Genomic DNA, 20,242 nt, shown 5'->3' on the forward strand with positions numbered 1-20,242 from the left:
CGTTCCTACTACTATATGGGAAGACTTGTCCATGGATTTTGTGCTAGGCTTGCCAAAGACCCAGAGGAACATGGACTCCTTCTTCGTGGTGGTAGATAGATTCTTGAAAATGGCTCACTTCCTCCCATGCAAGAAAATAGCAGATGCATCCGCAACAGCAAAATTATTTTTCAGGGAGATTGTCCGCTTGCATGGGGTACGCAAGACCATCACTTCAGATCGTGACACACGGTTCCTCAGTCACTTTTGGATGACCCTATGGATGTTGTTTGATTCATCACTTAATTTCAGTAGTACAGCCCATCCGCAGACAGATGGACAGACAGAAGTGGTAAACCGAACCTTAGGGAATTTAATTCGCAGCATATGCCGGGAACGGCCAAAACAGTGGGACTTCGCCATAGCCTAGGCTGAGTTTGCCTATAACAATGCAGTGCACAGTTCTACAGGCAGATCCCCATTCTCCATCGTGTACATAAAGGTCCCTAACCATGCACTGGATTTAGTGAAACTACCCAAGGTACCTAGTGCCAGTATCTCAGCAGAGCAGATGGTAGAACAAATCCAGTCCGTCCAAGAGGCCGTGAAGCAGAAGCTAGAGCAATCCAACGCCAAGTACAAGATGGATGCAGACAAGCACCGCCGACCTCAAATGTTTGACGTAGGTGATGAGGTCATGGTCTTCTTAAGGAAGGAAAGGATTCCCGTAGGTACTTACAACAAGTTGAAGCCTCGAAAGTATGGTCCATATAAGATCGTGAAGAAGATTAATGACAATGCCTATGTAGTAGATTTACCAGATCATATGGGTATGTCCAGGACCTTCAACGTTGCTGACCTTCACCGGTACCTGCCGGAAATAACACTTGCCTACCCTAGTCACGACTCGGGGTCGAGTTCTCTCCAAGTGGGGGAGAATGCTGGAGGCCCATCACAAGGCCCATCTCATCCCTAGGGGCGGCAGCTCCTAGGATAAGGATAAGTTAAATAAGAATTCAAGATAAGGATCCAAGAACTCAAGATTATCAAGACTCTTCCAAGATTAGCAAGATAAGGCAAGACTTTTCCAAGACTCTTCCAAGATTATCAAGAAAGACTCCAAGAAGCATCAAGATTAGCAAGATTACCCAAGATTGCATCTAGGGAGATCGGACGGTGGAGATCAGGCAAAGAGGAATTCGATCCTATCTAGATTAGATGTTGATCTATCCTAGTTGTTCTTTTCCAGTTCTTTTATAATTTCTAGTTCTTTTACAATTTCAATTTCCAGATGTATTATAAATATTGTTATTTTCCAGTTAATGAAATCAATTTATACTTCAGATTTTCAGAATTTTTTCAAGTTCTCTTCTTCCTATTTTTGCCACCTTTTCTCCCTCCTAGAGAAATCGGTGTTTTTTGCTTGGTGCTAGCGAACGCCCGGTGCTTGCATAGCCAGCTCCGATTTCCATTGCTTCCACGCTGCGTCACATTTTGAAAGTTTAAGTATTGGATTAATACGTTTTGAAATTTGAGAACTAAAATGAGACTAAGCCTAAAGTAGAAGATACTAATATGCAATTTTGTTTTATTTACTTTTAAATGATCGGATCAGTGACTCATCACCCTGAATGACCTAAATGGGGATGGTAGCGTTCAGCAATGCTTGACGTTATTTGAGGGGTTCAAGGAACAGAAAAATCAAAATAATCTACTCCACAAAGTTAAAAAATGCCACATTTTCTTTTGATGCATGATTTATCTAATATTCCCGTATGTGGGCTTCATCTTTGAAAGCGTCTCTTTGCACCATTTTGTAAATAAAAAAATACATATTCAGTGTGACATGTTTCAAAAGCTGAAATAAGCGTGCCTTGAGGGTTGGGCAAGGCAACAAGACACCAACAGGAGATTCAGAACTGACAAATTCAAGAGCACAAGAATCTAAGGCCATGTTTAATTCGCCGCTGTAGGCCTCATGTTTTTAATTCTGGTTCATTTTGGGCAAGAATGAATAATAATAGAACATTTGGTTTAAAAATTCTTTCCGTGGGTTTCATTTCTTTTTGGAATGGAAAATCAGCCTATTACATAAAAATTAAAATAATTGGAGTCATATAATAAATGATACATTAAAAAAACTCACGAGGAATTTTTGTCTTTGTCGCAAATAAAAGTAAACAGCGGTATTTGTCACTGATCCCATATCTTTATAATTTATTTTTTATATTATTATTTGATTATGATCCCATATCTTTATAATTTACTTTTTATATTATTATTTGATTTATGACAAGATGAATTGACCAGTTCAACCCCAACAATTAAACCAATGACCTATGCAGGTTCATGGGTTATTGGTTCTTAAAACATTCATCTAAAGTAATCACCGATATTTTAAATTAAGATATATTAATTGTCGGAAACTAACACAATATGAGTGAAGATACAAACTGCTCACTTTTTTGTTGACATGGAGGTGTATGGATGATATAAAAACCTAAAAGAACATATACAAATCTTAGAAAGAACTGAAAAGAAGAAAACACTAAGATTATGTTTGGTTTGAAGGAAAAAGTAGGGAAAGGAAGGGAAACCTTTAGAAATCTTGTATAGATTTTCCTACATTTCCCTTTCTTTCCCACTGTTTCTTTCAAATCAAACATAAGTTCATTAATTATAGATGGACAAGGTCCATTTCAATTGAATAAATACTTTGAACCATTTTGGAGAATGTCCAATTCAAGGCCTTGGGTACCATTTTTTATATAAACTCACATTGGTTTTCTTTGAATCACAATGAAGCTTTTAAAACATTTAGTTCATTTTGCCAAAATAAATAAAATAAAAGTTTTCTACCAAAGAAACCGGAAAAATGAAAATTTTCATTGGTTAGGAAAACGTGAGATTGTATCTTATTTATCTTGCTTTTAATAATTTATATTAATAATAAACTATTAAAATATGTAAGCCCCACATCTCATCTTGTAAGATTATATATGATTTTGAGCTATAACAGTTCTCTAATTCACAAAAAATAATAATAACACAAAGTTGGCATTAAGTAATTAAATTGGGAACAGTTCTCTAATTCACATTCGTTTTTTTTTTTTTTTAAAGCACATTTGGTTCATTTTCAATAAATAATCCACCAAAGAAACCAGAAGAATGCGTTAGGAAAACTGAGATCGTCTCTTATCCTACTTTTAATAATTTATTTTAATAAACTATTAAATGTCCAAACTTCCTAAGGGATAAGATCAAAAAAGATATTCTCCACATTCAGATCATTCAGCAGTTTCAAAGTAAGACTTGGCTCTCTACACTCAAGAACTTAGGGGACCACTACTTCCTATTAATCCAGCACTTTTAAAGACAAATGCAATGTTTGGAGCAGCGCAAGCCCACTATCTTTTTGTTTGTTTGCCTAGAATCAAACTAAATAAAGGAACCCCCAAGTCAAGCATTGCTCTTCTTGCCAGAACTGCATGTCATTCCATCTAATGATATTGCTCAAGTTTAAAAGGGGTAGGGAATGATAGGTTAAGGCCCCCGTGAGAATCATCATGTCAAAGCAAACTCTAGGAAACTTGTAAAGAAGCAACTCAGCAGATAAAAAGCTATAATTATTCAATATTGAATAAAGGAGCCATCGAACTTATTCGAACCAAACAAGAGAAAGAAATTGAATTATAGCCGTCTCTGTGTCATCTATTTCTGAAATAAAAACAGGGGAAGCAAGCCAAGCTAAGCTAAGTCCTAGAATTGTGCCTAATTAAGGATGCTTTAGTCCAAGAGAGCCTTAAACAATGGGTCATTCCCAAGTAATCCTGCCCAAGGTCAGCAACTCTAATTTCTTTAAACCACAAAAACTTGGCTAACTAGGTTCTAGTTTGCCCTCAGTACTCCAAGCAAATCCCATGTCTCACTTTCCGTTCAACAGGTCTACTTTGCCTGCACCACCACAGACTTGGTCAAAGGAAGAGAAAACTCAACCTATATCAGTCATGGGTGGCATGGCTGAATCAACTTACAACTCACCTTACGTGCTGAAACTTCAGTATTGGGGAGCAACCCTTGGGCCCAAAGCCAGAATTTAAGCAACCTAACTTGAAAGGTAGCACTCAAAAGCTTTGAAGGATTCATTCCCTGCAATATACTCTAGCTCAAGCTCATCCATTTGTGTACTTAATTACTATACGACATTGAGGATTAAAGTTAACTTGTCGAAAGAGATTTTGATCTTAATCGTTAACCTAAATTGTTTTCCTTGACATATTAGCATTTCATCATATCTGGTTCTGTGTTTTATTGTTAACTTGATTGCCTTGTAAGAGCCCAGTAAGAGTATGTGGTTTTGAATACTCATTTCAAGGTTGAGTCATTGCTTTCTAAATGTCAAGAGGAGCCATTTAGGAATAGAGACTGAATTTAAATTCTAGATTTGAACTCCTATTGGCTTTCAACCTGGTCACCTTTGGGACAAGAAGGTTGCTTCACCGATTACATCATATTAACTAAATTTTATTTGTCTTTTTGCTGAATTAGATTGTGGAATAACATTGCCTGTGAAGTCATGTTTTTCCTTCAGGATAAAGTCATCTTAGTCCATCTTAGAATCTGGGTTTAATGAGATGGACTTTCTCTTAAGGACTGCTCTTGCGGATCAGTCCAAACTAAGTTTCATTCCTGGTTGTCTTAGTCTAATTTCTGGGTAACAGCATTGGGGCATACCAAGTCTAATTTTGAGTAGCAGTTATTTAATCCTCTCTAGGAAGTCTAGAGCTCACCATCTAGTTGAGCTGCTATTTTTTACAATTTTAAGTTTGAATTTAATCTCCCTTATTGAGAGGTTGTGTGCAAGACTTAATGGATGCCCTTGGGCCAATAGAGAGCCTCTTCGGTTTCAAGCCAGTTGGGCTTTTTATCTCTCTTGGTGTGGTCATGAGTTATCACTAGATTAGATGTAGAACATGACAACTTGTTGTCTTTACATGTATGGTTTCAATGTCATGACCCCTCCAAATTCTTTTCATTTCTTTTCCCTTTTCTCTGTTCATTGTTAATAAATTTATTAGCCCCCACTGAATTAGTGAAATGCTGAAACTTGAAAGCAAAGTAATATTTAAGACATCTTTGCATCCATAGCCTCCATGTTGGCCCGCATCTCACTCACTTCTGACTCAAGTTGTACGACTCTGAGATCTGCTTGTTGGTTGGATGTGGTTGTGGAGGTAGTGGACCCTTTGGACTCGGGGGTTCCAAAAGCACGCTTAGGATTTAACCCGGCCCGAACCCTAAGTAATCACATCATGAGCACCAATGGGCTCAAATGGTATGCCAAGTTGTGCCTGCTCAGTCATGAAGTTCTCCATCTTTTCCTACAATAGTTTTAAGTTGATGGAGGTGTGCTACATATGATTTCTGGCCCAAAGGGTGATTGAGCCTATGTTGTGCTCTGATATTGGTCATCATCTCAGACTTAGCGCCTACAACAATAACGATATAGATTAGTTTAAAAATAAATTTATCTGAATCCTAATGGTGTTGTGCTGAATCATCTTCTTAAATTAACAGGTCCTTCATCTTCCTGTTCACCACTCTCCTACCCTTTGTTTGTAAGCCTTCCTCTATTACAACACATTGTTTTAAGCACCATCCCTCTTCATGCCCTAAAGAAAGATCAATCCTAACCCTCGATTATGATACTCTACTTGTACATCTCTCTTGCAAAGAAAAGTTAGGACTCCCAAAGGAATCTTGTTAACATTGTTCACTTCAACCGGTAACATATTGTGTTGTCTTAATTCTGAAGCAATTAGAAGCTGTTTTGGGTTAGTTTCCTAATTGAATTCAGAGCATGTAAAGAGAGATTTGAGACCTTAAGCTTTAGTCTATATTCTATAATTAGAGTAGGCGCTATTTAAATTTTAGAATTCAGTTAATGGAATAAAGTGTTTGTTTCTGAGGTTACTTTCTAAAAAAGTGTGATCTTCTTTCATGACTTTGTGATGGATAAACTACAAACTACTTTTTCCTTCAAACCAAACATAGCCTTATGGTTCCTCCACGTGGAAGTGGAGGGAACCTTAATTGTCAATGACTTTCAACCACCTTTAATCAAGGGTTTAAATATGATACATGATACACTAGAGGGGATACAGGATATGATACGACTAAACCTATATTCTTTGAATCGCGCTCAAAGCGATAAAATACAGGCTGATACAAATCAGCATGTTTTCCGCATGCACGTTTATTTGTAAAAAATGCAACTACAAGAATTCCAACACAAATCACCCAGCATTAAAGCTTTATCAGTATGCTTGATCCACTAGGCCACTTTTCATCTTATGAAATTTAATGAAATAAAGTAATTTTTCTATTCTAGTGTTCACATGCAATGTGGTGAAATTACATCTGTGTTTAATAATTTCAACAAAATAAAAAAATAATATTTTATAAACTAATAGAATAAATAATTTCATAAATCCACATTTATATCAATTTTTTTAATCTCAAAAAAATTATTCGAATAAAGATATTAATAATAGAATAATTGCTTTAGTACTTAATATATATATATATATATATATATATATATATGTACAGAAATTTTTATGATTTTCTATTTTTTTTTTTTGTAAATGCTTTTGTGTATTTCTTTGTTTTTTTTATATTTTATATTGTTTTCTTTATTTTGAGGAGAAAAGTGCATAGGATAAAGAGACACCATTTCTATGTCCTCCTTCCTATTGTGAAGTAGGGGGAATGGATAAGATATACACTATAGAGAGAAGGATTTAAAGGAGAGAACTAGGGTTTTAGAATTTATTTCTTCGCTTCTTGTTTGCATGATAATATTTGGCATTTTGCCTCATGTCATTCTATTCCTCAATGGTGGGACCGTTATTTGCATATCTAGGCTAGTGTTTGGATATAGGATGATCTTGATTCGTTTATATTCAGATTTGAATTGGGCATCCATCCAATTCGTTTATATTCGGATTCGAATTGATTCGTTGGTAGGGTGTAAGATTATTGGATTGGCCTGATGATCATCGAGAAAAAACACCCTAAAACAAATCAATATAATGAACTTGAAAGCATTTCCCAATCCAATACAACTTATTATGTTAACGGAGACATTCAAAATAGAGGGGAAATGGAAAAAATACATGAAAAAATAGGGAGAAAACCAAAAAAGGCTACATTTAATCATTTAGTTGATTGTTTGATAATGAAAATAGAGAGGTCAAAAAAATCCTTTCCTCCCTTCAATTTGAATTCGTGGGTTTTGGGCAAACCATTCGATACTTGACACATGTTGGCTCTAATCAATGAAGAGGTTCATCAGGTAAGCCTGTCAATGATACCCAAAAATCTGAGGCCAATTCGACATCCAATCTAATTATCTTGGATTCAGATTACGTATTTATGTAATTGGATGAAATTCGAATGTTACAATCTACATCTGACTAATAATCATATCGGATTTGGATTTGAACCAATATGATTTGATTAAAATTTGAATATGATTATATTATAATATTTATTAATTTTAATATATAAATTCTATATAATTATATTAAAATTTATAAAAATATATTTTAAATATTATATTATATATGAAATTATATATAATAAATTTAGTATGTTATATTTATATTAATTTATTTATATAAAAGTTGAAAAATAAATAAATTTTTTATTTTATTGGTATTTTAGAGAATTTAAAGTTGAGTTGGATTAAATCCGAATCCTATATGAGTTTGTTAGGATTCGAATTCGAATCCGAGTCTTTAAATCCAATCGAATTTCGAATCAAATTTGAATGTAGGTTCTTCATATTCAGATTGAATGTGGATTTTGCTACATCCAATTAGAATCCGATCCGATTGCAGCCCTATTGGGGAGAAGATCAGATAAGGCCTAAGAGAAGAGAGGAGTAGGTTCCACAGTGGTTTTATTATTATTTTATTTGTTACAAGCGTGAAATGTTAATTAAATAAAATTGGAAAAATAAAAAACTATTATTATTTTATTTGCTTTATCCAATTACAAGTGTTAACCGTTAATTAAATAAAATTAGAAAACTAATAAAGGGTAAAAATGGAAAGTGAAAATTAGGCTTTTTCACGAAACATTGTCACCATCCTTATTTTTATAAATGGTACAGACAACATTCTCATTTTTTAGTATGGTATAGAAATTTTTATGATTTTCTATATTTTTGTAATTTTTTTGCGTATTTCTTTTTTTTCTGTAATTTATATTGTTTTCTTCATTTTGAGGAGAAAGGTGCATAGGATAAAAGAGATGCAATTTCTACGTCCTCCTTCCTACTTAAAGTAGGGGGAGTGGATAAGATATACAATATGCAGAGAAGGGTTTAAAGGAGAGAATTGGGGTTTTAGGATTTATGTCTTCGCTTCATGTGTGAATGATGACATTTGGCCTTTTGCCTCCTGTCGTTCTGTTCGTCAGTGGTTGGGCCATTATTTGCATATTAACGGTTAGCATTAGGATATAGGTTAATCCTAATTCATTTATATTCAGATTCAAATCGAACATCCATTCGATTTATATAGAAGAATCTGGATCTCTTGCCAACAAAATGCATTCCAAACCCCTATGGCCCTACCAAGTACAATCCCTACGATATTATGTTGGTAGGGTGCCAGATTACCAGATTGACCTGATGATCATCGAGAAAAAACACATAAAATGAATCAATATAATGAACCTAAGAGCATTTCCTGATCAAATACAACTTATTACGTTAACAGAGACAATTGAAAAAATAGGGAGAAAAAAAAACTTCATTTAATCATCTAATTGTTCCTTGATGAAAAGAGAGAGGTTGAAAAAATCCATTATTTCCTTTGATTCAAATTCATGGTTTGGGCAAACCATCTGATACTTCACATGTGTTGGCTTTAATCAATGAAGAGGTTTGTTAAGTATGTGCTTCGGGAGAAGATCAGATAAGGCGAGGAATAGGTTCCACATTAGTATTATTGTTATTTTATTTGTTTTATCAATTTACAAGTGTTAACCGTTAATTAAATAAATTTGAAAAAATAACAAAACATAATAAAGGGAAAAAATGGAAAGTGAAAATTAAGCTTTAAAATAAAAATGATAAAGGGTAAAAATGGAAAATGAAAATTAGGCTTTTTTGACACGTGTTAGCTCTAATCAATGAAGAGGTTCGTTAAGTAGGTGTTTCGGGAGAAGATTAGATAAGGCAAGGAATAGGTTCCACAGTAGTCTTATCGTTATTTTATTTGTTTTATCCAATTTCAAGTGTTAACCGTTAACTAAATAAAATTGAAAAAATAAAAAACATAACAAAGGGTAAAAATGGAAAGTGAAAATCAAGCTTTAAAATAAAAAAACATGATAAAGGGTAAAAATGGAACATGAAAATTAGGCTTTTTGACGAAACATTGTCACCATCCTCATTTTTATAAATGAAAATGATGAGATACAGAGATTATCCAATTACAAGTGTTAACTGTTAACTAAATAAAATTGGAAAAATAAAAAAACATAATAAAAGGTAAAAACGAAAAGTGAAAATCAAGATTTAAAATAAAAGACATGATAAAGGGTAAAAGTGGAAAGTATCATTTTTATAAAAGGTACAAATACAATATATATATATATATATATATATATATATATATATATATATATATGATTCAGGCATTTTAAGAGGGAATAGGATTCAAAATATAAAATCAAGGAGGGATAGGATTAGGAATATAAAATCAGCATTTTAAGAGGGGATAGGATTGGAATAATGAAATCATGGAGGGGTAGGATTGAAAATATAAATCAGGGGGTTGGACGATGGGTGCTCATCCATTTCTCTTTTTTATAAATGGGTAAGACTTTACTTTATCTTCTTCTTCAAAAAAAAAAAAAGTACACCTAAACCATTTGACTTTAGAAAGTTTTTTTTGTGTATTTTTAGCTATTTCTGTCATCAACAGCAATAATTCTCATTTATTATATCTATTTTTGTTTAATACAATAAATATGTAATAATTAATACATGTTCATGTTTTCTACAAATTTTCATTTTTTTTTTCAATTTTTTATTTTATTATTTAATTTAAATCACAAATTGACTCATTTGACTGGAGCAGTGAAACAACTGATTCTCTATCTGAAGGGAAAAAAAATAAAGAAAAACAGTTTTTGTTTCATGATCAATCCTGAAAACAATGTTATAAAGTAGCTAGTAACCATTAATATTACAAATTAAGATATATTTATCGCTGAAAGCGTCTCTGGTCTCCCTACTAGTAATAGTTCTGTATGTGGGTTTCAGTGCGACATGTTTCAACTTTCAAAATCTGAAATAGGGGTAGTGCCTCGAGGGTTTAGCAAAGCAACAAGACACTAAAGGGGGATTCAAAGTCAAGAACTTAAGAAATTATGGCAAAATTTGGGAATGATTAAAAATAAGTGTTATTCAAACAAGTACTTATTTTCAGTTTTTCTAAGTGTTTGTTTTATTTTACTTTTAATAAGTACTTGACAAAAGTGTTGAGACTACACATTAAGTGGAAAATGAGCACTTCAGGGTGTTTGGTAAAAAGGTATAAAAAAGGTACTTATTTGATAAAGAAGTATTTATTAAAAAAGCCACTTGAGAGTTGTTTTTCTTTTTAAGTACTTGTTAATAAGTGGACATGTGAAAATTTTGGGACTAAATGTCCCTATTTATTTTTTTAAATACCCAGAATACCTCCATCTCTCCTTAAACCCCCTTCTTCCTCACTTGAACAGGGTCGAGCATGCTAGCAGCAGCACCTTCCTTGGGAGCATCATCGAACGAGATACAAACTTGTTGGCGACCAGGTCGGTTTCACGTTTGAACTTGTTTTTTACATATATTTTTGAATATTTTGGGTTTTTTTTTGATAATTTAAATGCCTAAAACCCTCTTTACTAGATATGGTTTTTTGTGGCGATTACAAGCATTCTCACTGTGCTCTCGCCGGCAACACTTATGTCAGCCGTCCTCATCCCTCGTCTTTGTTTTAAAACTATTTTTAGTGCAATATTTTGATTAAAACCAATGTATGAGTGAGGGCTAAAATTGTTATTTGTGTCAATATAACACTTATGAGGAAAGTAACTTACCAAACATCTCCATCCCAATAAGTACTTAAAAATATAATAAGTGATTTGGCAAGTGGATCACCAAACAACTTTAAGTGATTGTTAAAATAAGTACATCTAAAATGTACTTATGCAATAAGTATTTCTTTTAACAACCACTTAATCATAAAACATGACCTAATTACTTAAACAATAAACACTTGTTCTATTTTTTTCCACCAAAAACTGTCTCCAATAAAATTTTATAATTCTATTAATGCCCTTCGGATATAAAAAAACCTAGGGTTTGGCTCATCCACTATTTGTTCTCCGTTACCCTCTACAACCAGCAACAGTTACGGATTAGAGCAGTATCAGTTGATAATCCTTCTCAAACCGTTACAGACTTCCAAGAAAACCTCAGTCGACTCTCCAACTCCCCAAAGCCAAATGACATCCTAGACCATCACAATCCCTCCGAAGATACCAACACCTCTGCAATTGTCGTCTCTCTGGGAATTGACCTCCTATGTGGCGCCTCTACAATCGCCTATCGTTACTCAGCATACGTGCAAGAGGCACCTGCCTACCTCTACACTGGTTCATTGGATGATTTACTCACAAGGCCACAACTAGTGTTCTTTTGATTCCTTAGTGCAATGCTCCTCTCTCTTTCTTTCTTTTTCTTAGTTTTGTTTCAAGATGAGTCTGTGTCTACAATTTTATTTTCATTCCTAGAATCCTAGAGACCCAGATGCTTCAACTCGTCCTAGAGAATATTACAATGGAGATTTTTTTATTCCTTTCTTTCGATCTGTTAAGTTTGCAAATTACACCTAACCAAGCAATACTTTTTTTACTCTTTTTTATTTTGAATTTACATTTCCATTATTGTAGTCTTTGTGTTCTTCGAACTACATAATTTTGAAAATTCATGATATATTTTGCAATTTGAAAGAAAATAAAGACCAAAAGAGTTATAAGTACTTATTAAAGTGCTGAGAAAAAGACCACTAAACGTCCATTTTAAAATAAACATTTGAAAAAGCTGAATATTAAATGTAAATAAGTGCTTATTTGAATAACTATTTGTTTTTAAGCACTTATTTTTAACATAAGCACTTTCAAACATGTCCTAAATCATCATTTGAATCAGCTGCCAAAAATGAATAGGATTTCATCTTCATAAATTTGGGGCCCATTTAGTAAGTCTTTTGGGGAAAATCTCCTGGTAACTCTAACAGTCAAAAGACGCGTTGAGCTTTTGCATGAAAATTTGAGCAGCCCGAAGCTAGTTTGGTAGACACACGTCTTTCCGTGTCTTTTTGCATAAGAATAAAACGTGAAAAACGTGAAAAGCTTCATTTGAAGCTTCCCAAATCAGCCCAAAATGGGCTTCTCGCATCTTTTTGGTGCTCTGTTTTTGACAGCTAGGTCTTCCGCGAACAAAACAGAAATAGATCGAAAATTGGTCTACCCAACTTATAAACAGTCGAAAGATCGCACAAAAAGACATAACAAATAGGCCCTCACATTATCCTCACAACACCTGCATTGGAAACATCTCCCTATTTTTATATTTTCATTCATCAAAAGATATTATCTTCCCTATATATGGCTGAAAGAGTTGTGAAGATGATGTGAGAAAGAAATCGGATTCACTCAAATGAGGATTTACAAATTAACAAACAATATGACCCTTGACAAGGGTAAGAATGTCATTGAAGGTGGACGTTTGAATGAGTTAAAAATGATATGAAACAATTAGGTTCCACGTGAGTAGCCCTCTCGTTCTCCCATTATCCCACTCTTGCTTTCTCCTTAATTCTCTCTCCATTCTCTCTTACCCCTTTCTAGCTATCTCGTTAATTCTCTATCCTCCCTCTCTTTCCCCAAGGTTCAAAGTATTGATACGTATTAACCGATACGTATCGTTCCGGGAACTCTCTGATACACAAAGGGTGTATTGGGGTTATGACCGGTTCAGGGGGTGGAGGAGCCTTAAACCGCCCCTGAACCGCTTTTGAAAAAAATTAAAAAAAGGGTAAAATATAAAAACCTCCCTTGAAGTTTCTAACAATCATAAAAACCTCCCCTAAATTTTAAAGATCTTGACAAAAACCTCCATTAATTGCTACCAATTAATTGTCAGAGAATAAAATATTTTAAAATGTAAGAATTGCCCCTACTTCCCCTTCCTCTCACAATAAAAGCCTAGAAGGGAACGTCATGAAATACTTCCCCCAATCTCCCCTCATTGGTTTTTCTCATTGACTTCTTCTTCTTCTTCTTCTTCTTCTTTGTCCCCACTATCTCCACTTTCTTCCATCAAGTCAATCAAGTTAAAGCAATCAAAAGGCATTGTTCATCTACTTCATTGTAGCAGCGAATAGAGTTTCAACAACTGTCAACGACGACCTCCTTGAAGCTATCGCCCAACACAAAGTAATAGAACTGAGTAGTGAACAAGAAAGAACTTGCAATTGGCAGCAATGGCAGTGAGTCCATCAATAGTGAAACCCTTATAAGACGAGAGGACTGAAACACTAAAATTCTTAAACAAACGTGAGATCAGTTCCAACACCTCATCAGTCACCACCATGCGCTTCAACCTGAACTCCTCTAAGCACGGGTAAGCTTCAGCTGTGGACGAGATCCAGGGGTGCCCCACCCCTCTAGCATGAGATTGAAATCAGTAAAATGCGGTTTCCCCTTGAGCGACACATATCGGACCTCCAGGAACTGCTTGATCAGTTGCAGAGGGAGCTTGTCCCTTATCTCAATCTCTCTCCTTGTTAAATGGATCAACATATGATTTGATTTCCGTTATCCCATCTGCCATTTCCCTTATTTCTAAAATTTCTTAAATTCAATTCTGGTTCAGGTTGGAGTCATCTTTTCTCTCCATTTGTCTGTGTGTTTTTCTACTTTCCTTTTTACATCTCTTGTGGGTTTCAACTTTCAAGTTAATCTTGTTATTGCTTTCTGGGTTTATTGAGTTTACCCTTTACCAACTTTGAGTCGAAATTGGTTGTCTTGCTCTTGGTTTTCATAAGAAATGTGCAAATAGTAGATTTCGGTAGTCAATCACCTCAATTTCAATACATTCTATTAGAAACACAATTGACAATTTTGGGTATATGAATCAATCCTTCAAAGTTCTTTCTTCTCCCGAATTATTCATCGTTTTCTGTTAATCCAGGTGCATTGATTGCTATGACTCAATAGACTCAATGGAAGAGAGTGGGGATAGTGGGGACAGAGAAGAGAGAGAGAGAAGAAGAAGTAGAAGAAGAAGAAGAAGAAGAAGAATAAGAAGGGGTTGTGAGGTGGAAGTAGGGGAAGCAGTTAGGGGCGATGGACAGAAGGATTTCATGTTGTTCCCTTCTATTGCGAGAGGAAGGGAAAGCAGGGGCAGTTCTGACATTTTGAAATATTTTATTGACTCCTTGACAATTAATTAGGGACAATTTTATTGGTTTTCCGTCTGAATCAGTGGCGAAAGGGAGGTTTTTGTCGAGATCTTTAAAAGTTTATGGGAGATTTTTACTAAAGTAAAACTATAAGGGAGATTTTTATGATTTTCATAAACTCAAGGGGAGGTTTTCATATTTTAGCCTTAAAAAAAGTAAAAAAGAATATCCATATCACCCAATACACCCGTATAGCCCCTTCTTTTAACCACGTGTCAAAATTCCAAATATCTCTCAACAACCTAAATCCCGTTATAGGTGGAAAATCTCCAAAACAGGTACGAATGGATAGAAAAATCAGCCAACATGGTTTCCTAAGATTTCCTCCCCTCTACCAAAACTAACCAACGGAGAGGTTTAATGTCAAAACATTTTTTTCCACCCAACCAAATCCAGTTTGATTGTTGAGACTGATTGTGGACATTCAGAATTTGAAGTACTGTGGAGATCATTGATCGTTGAGATTCAGACTTAAGCTTGAGTCATCTTGATCGTTTTGATTCAGAGAACAAGGGCAGAGCACTGATTTATTCTACATTGCCTCCCAAATATGTTTTCCAACGACTGAGTTCTTCTGCATGATCGCCGAGTTGTTCTGATCATTTTCTAACCTGAAAATCCTAAACTGTAATAGCAGGCCACCGAGTGGAAGAGCTATTAATGGCCGCTGGCTGAAATAGTTTTGTCACTGTGCACAGGGGCGGAGCTCCAACTTTTTCCACAATTTCTAACTTGAAAAACTCAAAATGTAGTAGGCCACCAAGTTGATCATTTCGAAACATGAAATCCTCAAATGTAATAGCTTCCAATCCAATCATTTGAGGATTTCAAGTTGAACAGGGCATAGCACCAACTTCCTCACGACCACCGAGTTCTTTAAAGAACCATTTCAGTCGGCTTGCTATAGAAAATGGACGCCCACATTGTTCCGGCAAACAAGCACTTTTGCCGCTCCAAAAACCACCCAAAATCGGCCCCTGTTTCGCTACTGTGGTTGCTGCGAGCGACTACTGTAGCGAAAACCGGGTCAAGAAGATAAAATGCAATCGGATTTTGGATATTCCGACCGAGACCCCATTTTGCATCCACTTTTCTATAACTTCCGTTTTATTCATTATTATTTTATCAATTATTTAATTAAATAAACTAAATAAAAATAATATACTTCACCTAAATGAATCTGGTGTTAAATAATTTCCATTATTTAATTACAGTTATTACACAAATAAGTTCCACTATTTAATATTTGTTGGAAAATTAATAAAATTTCAACCATTTCCTTCTGTAATTTTGAAAAATAAACTGTAATTACAGTAAATTACTAATTCGTTAATTATTTATTGCTTATAGTTATTTCTGGAAAATTAATGATCTCTAGAATGAAATAGCATTTACCATTACGATCGATGCTAGTTATTTGATCCCACCAATCCAAAGATAGAATCTTGGGGGTTAGGTGTGGGGTACAATGTTCCGCACTAAAGTCCAAGGTATTTTTTTTTGATTCCTCATAGTGGAGGAAGAGGTGATTTGTATCTTCCTCCAAACCATGTGGGCAATTTGCACCCATTCTAATCCCCCAATTTCTAAGTCTATTTCAAGTTAAAATTTTGCCTAATAGGACTAGGTACATTGAGAGTATGATTTTAGGAGGGCAGGATAGTTTCCAATGGATGTTAATGTGGCAGTTCTATCAAAAATAAAACCATACACATTGACAAATACTTCATAAACTATCGTAAATATTTAGAGTCCCTTTGGTTCGTGATCAGATCCGAATCAAAATTGGAATGGGAATCCCTTAGAATCAGAATCAGAATGGTATATTCCCCTTACCTGTTTGGTTCAGACAGGAATCGGAATCAGATTTCGATTGATGGTGTTTGGTTGATTAAGAGGCTAGAATGGGTTTGTGTGTCAAATACAATGCATACACATTAGTGGTCCTCTGTACGCCCTGTCATTAGCCCCACTAAAAATTCAAGATGTTGAATTAATAATGCATTTGATTAAGCTTTGAGTCAGAGATAATTTTGGCCTTACCATTCCCTATTGTGTTTTTAAATTTAATTTATTGTACCTATTGTGTTTTTGTTATAACTTATTGATTAATATTTATTCAAGATTTTACTATTTATTGATTAAGTTAATATATTTTTTGTAGTTATTGTATTTTTGTAATTATTGTATTTTTTTTCATTGTCAATATATTTTCAATAATTGTGTATTTTTGCTATAAAGTTTCAATAATTATTGGATATTAATCTATTGTTATTTATCAGAGATGAGAATATTAATTTATCTAAAATTATGAGCGTTCATGAGTAGGTTCGGTTTGTTCATAGGCTATTTGGCCATCCAAATTGACCCAGTCAGGTAGGGGAGTTTGTCAGCTGAAACCAACTAACCTTTTGTGAAAACCAACCCACTCCAGTTGTATTTGTTTGGGTCGATTTTTTGGTTTGGCAAATTGATTCAAAAGATTTTAACTTTTAAAATTAAATTTAATTTTAAAAATTATAGTGTAATTATTAAAAAATAAAGTTAAAAATTGTATTTATGATATAAAACATTTTATAATAGAAATATGGGAAAATTTTCACTTTTCCATATTATATTTAAAATATAAAATACTAATATATATCCATGGTTACGTCGTTCGATTTTGGTTGGTTTACAAATGACCAAAGTGAAATTGATCCAACTTGGTCGAATTAGGAAATTTTTTGACCAAAGCCGACCTAAAATACTAGAAAACTAACCAACTTGGGTCGAGTTGATTGGGTTGGTTGGTTTAATCAATTTGATGAATAAACCTTTCATTAAGGAGTGTTTGTTTTGCCATTAGGCCCATGATTTTTTATTCCAAAAATACCCTTAACACTTTTTTTGTACAAAAAATAAAATTAACTAAATATAGCCAGTAGAGTGGTTGCGCATGTCTTATAAAGGGAAAAAATTATATTTTTATTTTTATTTTCTTCTAATTAAATTTATTTAAATGAACATTAGGGTCAACACTATCATTTTCCACTATCATCTAATGGAAGATTGATTAAATCCATTGCAAATTATAAGTGGTGTTTAAGGAAAGTTTTAACTATAGGGTAGATATTTGTAAATCCATAAAATTAGAAGGAGTATTTTAGTAAATGACACTTTCTATTATTTAACTTTCGCTTAATAAATCTTGTACATCGCACCCGCTAGTATATATATATTATTTAGAACACCTAAAACAGTTGTTTCCCTGATAAACCACTCAACCAAACAGAGAATGAGGCTCCATTGCAAGAAATCAGTACTTGGTGCAAAGCTGGCACCATTTTTCCGATTAACAGCAATTAATAATACAAAACACCCCTAAAATAAAGCAAACAACCCTCAGAACCAACGGCGCACCTGTACAAAATTTATACATGCTCCAGCGCGCAGAAAACTCGGAACTTTTTACAAATCCAAAATTAATTAGTATTAAAAATCACAGGGTACAATTAACTAATTATCCCCGGTTTCATTACGATGAGTTTTTGGGTAGGAAAATTTAAAAATTGGAACTAGAATATATTAATATTACCTGTAACGATCGCAAACGTTCGACTTCGATTTTTAATGCAACCAGTACCAGATAAGCCGTCTCCGTGAGTCCCCTTGGGGCACGAACATTTGTAACTTCCCACTGTATTTGTGCACACATGTGTGCAGTTATTGTCTTCCTTGCATTCATCAATGTCTACATTCAAAACCAGCCATGCATTAATGGAGTTATCAGGTCAGAGATGACAAATACAATTAATATTTATTATTTCTTAATAAGATGATCGAATTAATGAAACAAGATTAAGGGTTCACCTTGGCATCCTAGGGGTAGATAAGGGTTCCCCCGGTAACCTTGCTTACAGTGACAATTATAGCCGCCGGTGGGGTTGGAGGAATCGGAGCAATAGGTGTTGTTTCCACATGCGTAGCTCGTCCGATTCTTTATTGCATAGGTGCAGTTGTCGTCGGGGATTACCCAGTCCAGCACCACTGGAGTTACAGGGGCTCCGTCGTAACGGATCGGAAGCCTCTTCTTGGGGAGATCCATGAGGTCGGGTGAGGAGAAATTGAAGTTATTAAACCAATCTTGGTCAGCCAGGAAGGCGTAGCTGCATGGATTGAACTCCGACGAGTAGGTGTGGTTGTAAAAGCTGGAGAGGCTGACGTTAAAGGTATGAAGACCATTTGGAATGGAAGTCTGGCAGCATCCAGTGCCGGAACAGGAGCCATTAATCAGAGTTTCGTCGCTTGTACAAAATGAGATGCAACCGCTCGTAAAAAAATAACCTGATGACAATGAACTCGACATGTAGGCCTTGGTGTCGCAACCGATCGCCGTGAATTTGTTGGCAACCAGGCTTCGCCAAACTCTGAGAAGAAGTTGATGCCGCATTCAGAAGTAGGATTACTGACACGACGACAATCTTCCAACCCATCTCTCTCCCTTTGCAATTGTGCAGACCTGATTTTGTGTATCTGGTTTTAGGTAGATGAAGAACAGCGATTTGCTCGTAGCGGTATATATACACGATATTTTAGAACTCTGGGTAATTACTGAGACACTCCAACTGTTAGTCTGTTACCTTGGGGCCGGGGTGGCACTTAACCCCCTAATCAATTTCTTCCACATTTCGCCCTCTATAATTATCAAAGCCCCTAGCCTCTATTATTTTTCTGCTAGCTTTGAAAGCAAAAGCAAAAAGAAAAGGAAGAAATCAATTTATGTCGGTGGTTGGATCAAATTCATTAAAGTGATGTGCCAACGATCTACACCACGAAAATGACCTCAAATGATAACTCAATTAGATATCAATGTCACTCCAGCATCATAGTCCAACCATTGGGCGGAAGACCTCTACCAATTCCAGAGTCAAGTCAATTTATGGGGCATGATCAATAATAACACTTATGAGGTTCAGTTCAGCCCAATATACGATTAATAATTATAGTAATTATAATTACAGGGTACAAAGCTGCAGCATGCACACACGTAAAAATAAAAGAAAAAAATTAAAAAGGAAAAAATAAGTCTTTTAATTTTATAGGTGGTATAGAATAGTAGAGAGATTTTCAGAGAAAATTGTACTTTGAGCTTAAATCTCACTTTAGTCCTCAAACATTAAAACATGCCAATCCAGTAGGTAAACTTCTAATACGTGCCAATTTATAAAACATGCTACAATAGACGTGCCTTGAGGGTTGGGCAAGGCAACAAGACACCAACAGAGATTCAGAACTGACAAAGTCCAGGGTGGTAAAGTGAAGAGTACAAGAATCTAAGCCCATATTTGATTCCTCTCTGTAAGTCTCATATTTTTTAATTCTTATTCATTTTGGGCAAGAATGAATAATAATAGAGCATTTGGTTTAAAATTCTTGCCGTGGGTTTTATTTCTTTTTAAAGTGAAAAATCAGCCTCTAACATAAAAATTAAGGTAATTGACTGCAATATAAAAAATATTCATGTCCCATCTTGCTTATTTTCCTTCTTTAAAGAAACTTTATGTCAGTGGTCATAAACAACCAACCTGCTAGGTCTATAAAATTACCACCATAAATGTTTGTTGGTGGATTACCGTTGAAACTTGTACCAATGGGCATTGATCGTTGGCTATCTATCCACCAGAAAACAT

General features: G+C 34.8%; 1 protein-coding gene and 1 long non-coding RNA gene across 2 annotated transcripts in view; both read right to left on the reverse strand.

Moving 5' to 3' along the window:
- LOC148791439 (wall-associated receptor kinase 2-like) overlaps window positions 1-20,242 on the reverse strand; it is a 58,773-nt gene that overhangs the window by 12,558 nt on the left and 25,973 nt on the right. The window lies entirely within an intron of this gene.
- On the reverse strand, window positions 17,541-19,214 carry LOC148791440 (uncharacterized). The gene is made up of 2 exons (XR_016075878.1): window positions 18,423-19,214; window positions 17,541-18,303 (listed from the first exon to the last, which is right to left on the reverse strand). It is a non-coding gene; the product is annotated as an uncharacterized LOC148791440 (long non-coding RNA).

The sequence above is a fragment of the Nelumbo nucifera genome, chromosome 5, assembly GCF_055504915.1.
Source record: "Nelumbo nucifera cultivar China Antique chromosome 5, China Antique-T2T, whole genome shotgun sequence".
Taxonomy (NCBI): Eukaryota; Viridiplantae; Streptophyta; class Magnoliopsida; order Proteales; family Nelumbonaceae; genus Nelumbo; species Nelumbo nucifera.